The sequence below is a fragment of the Nerophis ophidion genome, linkage group LG06 (assembly GCF_033978795.1).
Source record: "Nerophis ophidion isolate RoL-2023_Sa linkage group LG06, RoL_Noph_v1.0, whole genome shotgun sequence".
Classification (NCBI taxonomy): domain Eukaryota; kingdom Metazoa; phylum Chordata; class Actinopteri; order Syngnathiformes; family Syngnathidae; genus Nerophis; species Nerophis ophidion.
In genome coordinates, this window is record NC_084616.1 from 61,587,722 (window position 1) to 61,595,108 (window position 7,387).

The window sequence follows — 7,387 nt, forward strand, 5'->3', positions numbered from 1 at the left end:
TTTGCATGTTGGCCCAATCACATAATATCTACGGCTTTTTACACACACAAGTGATAGCAAGGCATACTTGGTCAACAGCCATACAGGTCACACTGAGGGTGGCCGTATCAACAACTTTAACACTGTTACAAATATGCGCCACACTGTGAACCCACACCAAACAACAATGGCAAACACAATTCGGGAGAACATCCTCACCGTAACACAACATAAACACAACAGAACAAATACCCAGAAACCCTTGCAGCACTAACTCTTCTGGGACGCTACAATATACACCTTCGCTACCCCCTACTCCCTACACACACACACACATCAACCCCGCCGCCCCCAAGCCCGCCCACCTCAACCTCCTCATGCTCTCTCAGGCTAGCATGTCCCAAATTCCAAGCTGCTGTTTGAGGCATGTTAAAAAAATATTGCACTTTGTGACTTCAATAATAAATATGGTAGTGCCATGTTGGCATTTTTTTCCATAACTTAAGTTTTGTTTTTTTCTAAAAACCTTGTTACATTGTTTAATGCATCCAGCGGGGAATCACAACTAAATTAGGTATAATAATGGGGACGGCGTGACAAAGTTGGGAGAGTGGATGTGCGAGCAATCTGAGGGTTCCTGGTTCATTCCCCACCTTCTACCATCCTAGTTACTGTACGTCCATGGTGTCCTTGAGCAAGACACTTCACCCTTGCTCCTGATGGGTCCTGGTTAGCGCCTTGCATGGCAGCTCCCGTCATCAGTGTGTGAATGTGTGTGTGAATGGGTGAATGTGGAATTAGTGTCAAAGCGCTTTAAGTTCCTTAAAAAGGTAGAGAAGCGCTATATAAATACAACCCATTAACCATTTACCATTTAGTAATGTGTTTATTCCACGACTGTATATATTGGTATCGGTTGATATCGGAATCGGTAATTAAGAGTTGGCCAATATCGGAATATCGGATATCGGCAAACAAGCCATTATCGGACATCTCTACTTAAAACATTTGAATATCAAAAGTTTGTTTATTCCAGCAATTACATTTACTAGGTCAAAACTAATATACGACATAGTAATACGTTTATTTTACATACTTGTTTCATATTTGAAGTTGAATTGCTGACATGAATGAACTTTGGCCTAATTCTCTTCTGTATATACATATATATCCCATATTTTAATGCTGTAATCGGGATGGGAATGTGTTTCGATTAGGGCGGGGGTCAGCAACCCGCAGCTCTCGAGCCGGATGCAGCTCTTAAGTGCCGCACTAGTGGCTCCCTGGAGTTTCTTTAAAAATGGATTGAAAATGGAAAATGATGGGAGAAAAATAATTTTTTTGTTTTAATATGTTTTTTGTTTGAGGACAAATATGACACAAACCTTCACAATTGTTAGAGAGCCCACTGTTTATTAGGTTTTTGTATGCTTCACTGATAAGAGTATTTGCTGAACATCGTTTTGTCCTACAACTTTCGGCAATTCTTGAACTCACCATAGTGAGTACTGTGACGCAACAGTTTGTTTACATGTAAAATCTTCCACTCCTTCTTTGTCTCATTTTGTCCACCAAACGTTTTATGCAGTGCGTGAATGCACAAATGTGAGCTTTGTGGATATTATTGACTTGTGTGGAGTGCTTATCAGGCATATTTGGTCACTGCATGACTGTAAGCTAATCGATGCAAACAAGCTATTTAGGCTAGCTGTATGTACATATTGCATCATTATGCCTCGTTTGTAGGTACATTTGAGTTCATTTAATATCCTTTACTTATGTCCTTTGTGTGTTTAATTTATAATTGCATGTCTCTGTCAAGACTTGGAATAAGGAGTGGACTCAGATGCAGAGATGAGTTTCTAAAAAGCTTTAAATCAAAATGTCATCAAGATATATATACACAATCTGATCTAGGAAGTCTCTGATTACATCATTTATCATGGTTTGGAATACAGCGGGTGCATCGGTGAGTCCAAATGGCATGACTAAATTTTCATAAATTCCAGTGGGAGTATTAAATCCTGTTTTCCACTCATCCCATTCCCTTATGCGGATCAGGTGGTAGGCGTTACGAAGATCAAGTTTAGTGAATACCTTTGCTTGTTGGAGTTGATCAAACACTGATGACCTGAGAGGGACGGGGTACCGGTTCTTTATGGTGATGTCGTTGAGTGGACTGAAATCGATGCATGCCCACAGGGATCCATCCTTTTTGCCCACAAAGAAGAAACTGGCACCCGCTGGTGATGAGGAGGGCGGACCAATTTCGCTCTCAATGATGCTGTGAGAAACTCCTTCACGGCCGCCCTCTCAGGCCTAGAAACTGCATAAAGGCGACCTTTGAGTGTGATGGATTCTGGGACAAAGTCAATGGCGCAGTCATATGGTCGGTGTGGAGGAAGAGGCATGGCTTTGGTCTTGTTGAATATGTCTCGAAGGTGGTGGTAGCATGGGGGCACGGACTTCAGATCCGGGTACTCTGTTTTTGTGGCGGGGTTTGCAGAAAACAGATTGAGTTGTGCTTCACTTTTTTGTTGTGCAAGGCCAGGGAAACAGTCATTACTATAGTCCTTTCCCCATGCTTTAATTTCGCCTGTTCTCCAATTTATCTGTGGGTTGTGTTGATACAGCCATGGTAATCCCAAAATCAAGGTGTGTGAGGAGGTCTTGAACAGACATAAGCGGATCCTTTCTTCATGGTCTTTTATGCATAAGTGGATGGGTTATGTGGCGTGAGTAATTACAAAAAGTTCCTTCCCTTCCAGAGCTCTAGCTCTGATGTGTCGAGCTAATGGTTTAGATTTAATCCTTAATTTAGCAGCCAGAGACCAGTCCATTAAACTTCCGTCTGCCCCCGGATCAATGAGCGCCCCAATGTCCGTGGTTGTGTGATGTTTTACCTGAATCTTGGTGAGGGTACATGTAATGGGAACAGTAACGGCTTGTTGACTCACTCCTGTGGGTCGTTTAGCTCGACAGGTGGCGACGAGGTGGCCCGGCTCCCCGCAGTAAAAACATCTTCCTTCCAGATGTCGCTTCTGACGTTCTTCCTGCGTGAGCCGTGCTCTCCCCAGCTGCATGGGAACTTCACTTTCAGTCAGGAAAATGGGACGACTCGGTTCAGGAAAGGCGGTAGAACTCCGGTCCGTGACGAGTTTGGGAATGTGCCGCGCCTCCCGTAGTTGTGGCCCTTCCACTCCGATGTCACTTAAGTTGTTTGAGTCTGTTGTCAGTGCGGATGGCGAGCGCAATAAGTTCGTCCAATTCTGCAGGGATGTCTAGTGGAACGAGGACGTCTTGAATCGGTGCGGACAGCCCTTTCAAAAAGGCATCGTTCCACCCACTGTCCACCGACAGCGTGCTGAATCGGATGGCATAATCACAAACCGTGTCTTTACCTTGTCTCAGTCTGCTCAGCTCATGTGCCTTCTCTCGCTGGTCGGAAACAGGATAATGTCATGTGTAAGTTCTTCTGGAACTCAGTGAGGGAGCTGCAAACAGCTGAACTTCGGCCCCACTCGGTAGAGGCCCAGGCCTTGGCTCTTCCCGTCAAGTGGGAGATCATGAAGGCGATCTTCGCTCGCTTGGTGGGAAAGGCGTGAGGATTAAATTGGAAATGAATAGAACAGTGTTATGTTGGGTGTGTAGTAGTAACCAACACGCGTTACTTTCCAGTCAGCATCTTTATTCCGTCCTTGTATTTTCTACATCACATCACATCACATTCTTCTTCTCTCCTCACCTTCCCGCATCCCTCCGTCAGACTCACTCCGCCATCTAGAGGCTGTACAATGTAACTGAAACAACTGTACGATTAACTCAATGCAGTAGTGAACACAACATCTCCCCCTTTCAATAAAAGCGAATACCTTCATAACAAAACTTACAGTTGCTTTTGTAATTAGATTCAAGTAACACCATGCCTATAATATTTTGAAAGTAATAAAATGACAACCAATCAACCATTACAGCAGCATTTAACCGAATGTAAACTGCATACCAAACATTTTCATGCATGCATAATTTATTTTCTTTAACAACTAGCAACATGCATGTTTATGCAACTTCTTTAGTACATGACATAGTCCTTAGTCCAGTTAGGCGGTTGCCTACACCTCTCGGGTCTACTGTTCACATTTGTTTGTTGTTCAGGTTTAATCTGTACAGTGTCATTGTCCATAGTGGTCACCTGTGGTAGTACAGAAAGGTTTGATGCATTCCAGACTCTACCATCATCCAACAGGTAGGTGTATGGGCTTTTCTTCCGCACCACAATTCTTGGCTTTGTGAACTTTTGTTCTCCTTTCTTTACCTTCCATGGCTTACGAATCCTGACCTGATCACCACAGTTGAAGGAAGTCTTCTTTGCACTCCTCTTGCTGTCGGTGTACTGTTTTGTGTATTCCTGTATCTTTTTAACTCGTTCACGCACCTCATTCTCATTTGCGTGGACAGGAGTCATATCCATGATTTGGAGTTTGGTTCTCATTTGTCTTCCATGAAGCAGTTGTGAGGGGCTCACTCCAGTGGTTGAATGTGGAGTAGCTCTGTAATCCATAAGAAAGGACCTTGTGAATGGCTTTCAGGGTGTCCCTTGTATAGAAGCAGTCTGGAGGCAGTCTTTGAGCACTCTGTTAAACCTTTCAACTTCTCCATTTGCACGGGGATAATATAGAGATGATTTCAGGTGCACAATTCCTCTTTGTTTTAGGAAATTTTCGAATTCAGCTGATGTGAACTGAGTACCATTGTCACTCACTAACTCTTTTGGATTACCTTCCCGTGAAAAAATTGCTCTGAGGAACTGGATGACTGTTGCAGTATCAATCTGTGCCACAAAAGCTACTTCCGGCCATTTACTGAAGTAGTCCACAAGCGTTACAGCATACCTGAAGTCTCTTGGTGCAGATTCAAAAGGACCAACGATGTCGATTGACACTTTTTCCCATGCGGCATCAGGCAAAGGCACAGGTTGGAGTGGAGCATTGTAGGTAGTTACTGACTTGTCATTTTGTCGACATGTAGTGCAGTCTTTGATGAGTGATTCAACTTGTGCGTCCATTTTAGGCCACCAGTATAGTTCTCTGAGGCGTTGTTTTGTTCTGACAATGCCCTGATGAGTCTCGTGTGCAATGTCTATAAGCCTTTTCTGTAGTGATTCTGGAACCACGAGACGGTGAGTGCCTCTGACCACGCAGTCCTCCAAAATTGCCAGTTCTTCACGTATCAGGTAGTATGGCTGTAGGTCATGGTAAAGCACTTTTTTTTGTCTTGGCCAAGGTTTTTGTAGCTGTGCGCGAAGTTTGGTCAGCACAGGGCACAAGTTACTCTCCGCTTTGAAGTCCGCTTGAGTGACTGCTTGAATGTCGTCCAGTATTGTTGCGACTGACTCCACAGTCTCAGTATAATCTTTATTTGTCGCGGGAAGTGGTAGTCTGGATAAGCAGTCGGCGATGCTATTCAATGTTCCAGCTCTGTACTGGACCTCATAGTCGAACTCCATTAAGCGAGCAGACCACCGGGCAAGCCGAAGTCCAGCCCGATTATTTCCCTTGGTAGTCAGGAGTGTAGTTAGAGCTTGATGGTCAGTGCGTAACAGGAACTTCCTTCCCCAGAGCCACACACGCCACTTTTCAGCAGCCCAGACGCATGCAAGAGCCTCTTTTTCAACTATCGAGTACTTTCTTTCAGCATCTGATAAACTGCAGGAGGCAAAAGCGATTGTATCGTCCTCTCCTGCCTCATTAACCTGTGTCAAAACAGCTCCAAGTCCATAATCAGAAGCGTCAGTCGAGACCACTGTTTGTTTGTTTGGGTCAAACAGTGTCAGTGCTGGGCTGTTGACAATCATGTTTTGACTTGATCATAGCTCTTTTGTGCTGCATCATTCCACTTGAATATTGTATTCTTCCGCAACAGAGCTCTCATTGGCTCGACCAGGCTGGTGTAGTTAGGTATAAATTTGCTATACCATGCACTTAAACCTAGGAATGAGCGCAGGGTGGCTGCATCGGTAGGACGAGGTGCATTCAGGATTGCAGTCACATGGCCATCGCTTGGCTGTAAGCCTTCAGGTGAGAGTCTGTGGCCCAGGAATCTCAGTGTAGTCCGATTGAAGAGACATTTTTCCTTGTTGAGCTGCAGACCCGCTTCCTGAATACGGTTCATTACAGCTTCCAAGTTAGCATCATGTTCTTCCTGTGAGGGCCCATATATTATGACATCATCTCGGTAACACTTAACCCCTTTTAATCCACTGAGTATTTTTGTCATCATTTTCTGGAATGCTGCAGGAGCTGAACTTAGTCCATAAGGAACCCTGCGGTATCTGTACAATCCTTCATGTGTAATGAAAGCAATGAGATCTCTGCTCTCCTCATGCAGTTCCAGTTGATGGTAGGCGCTTTTAAGATCCAAGGTAGAATACATCTTTGACCCACGCAGCTCAGCTAGTACGTCCTCGATCAGTGGTAATGGATGGCTGTCAGGGACCACTGCCTTGTTAGGTTCTCTCATATCCACACACAAGCAGATTTTCCCGTTCTTCCTCTGAGTGACAACAATAGGGGAAACCCATTTGGATGAATCTACTCCCTCTATGATTCCCTGCATTTCCAGTTCATTCAGCTCTGCCGTGACGGTATCACGTACTGAAAGCGGCAGGCGCCTGAGTTTTTGTTGCACTGGTTTAACATCTGTGCATATCTGCACCTTATGTACAAAACCTTTGGCATGTCCAATGTCCAAAGTGGTTGTAGTTTCGGGAAGCTTAGGTAACCGTGAAAGCATGGCACAGTCCACTGTTGGTTCCACCAACTTTCCTCCTTTAATCTCTATGTTGAGGTCTTCACATAGGTCTAGCCCAATGAGGGGTGTATCGGACTTTACAATGTTGAAAAATCCAGTTGCAGTCCTCTGTTGGTATGTTACTGTCGCTTTAAGACATCCAAACACTTTTAGGTTCTGTCTTGAGTATGTCAACAGTTTTAATGTAGGTGGGCTTAGTTTACTTGTGCTGAAGTTTTCTCCGTACAGTTTTTCGGGCAGTATTGAGACAGCAGATCCTGTGTCAACTAACATGTCATTTGCATGTGTACTTGTAGGTGATGTAGCCAGAGTAAAAGTTCCAATTAGTTTCCCTTGCATATCAGTCTTCTTGCCAACATTGAGGACAGTCACTTCAGGCAAACTCACTTCATTGACTGATTTAACGGAGGATTTGCACACTCTGGAATAGTGGCCTATCTTCCCACATGTTTTGCATTTAACTTCTTTAGCTGGGGATGACTGATCGTTAGCAAGGTGATCAGCAGAGCCACATCTGTAACATTGTTGAATGGCATCATTCCGTTTTCCCCCTTTGTGCTTATACTTGTCTTTGGGGTGTCCTGCCTTCTTATTTCCC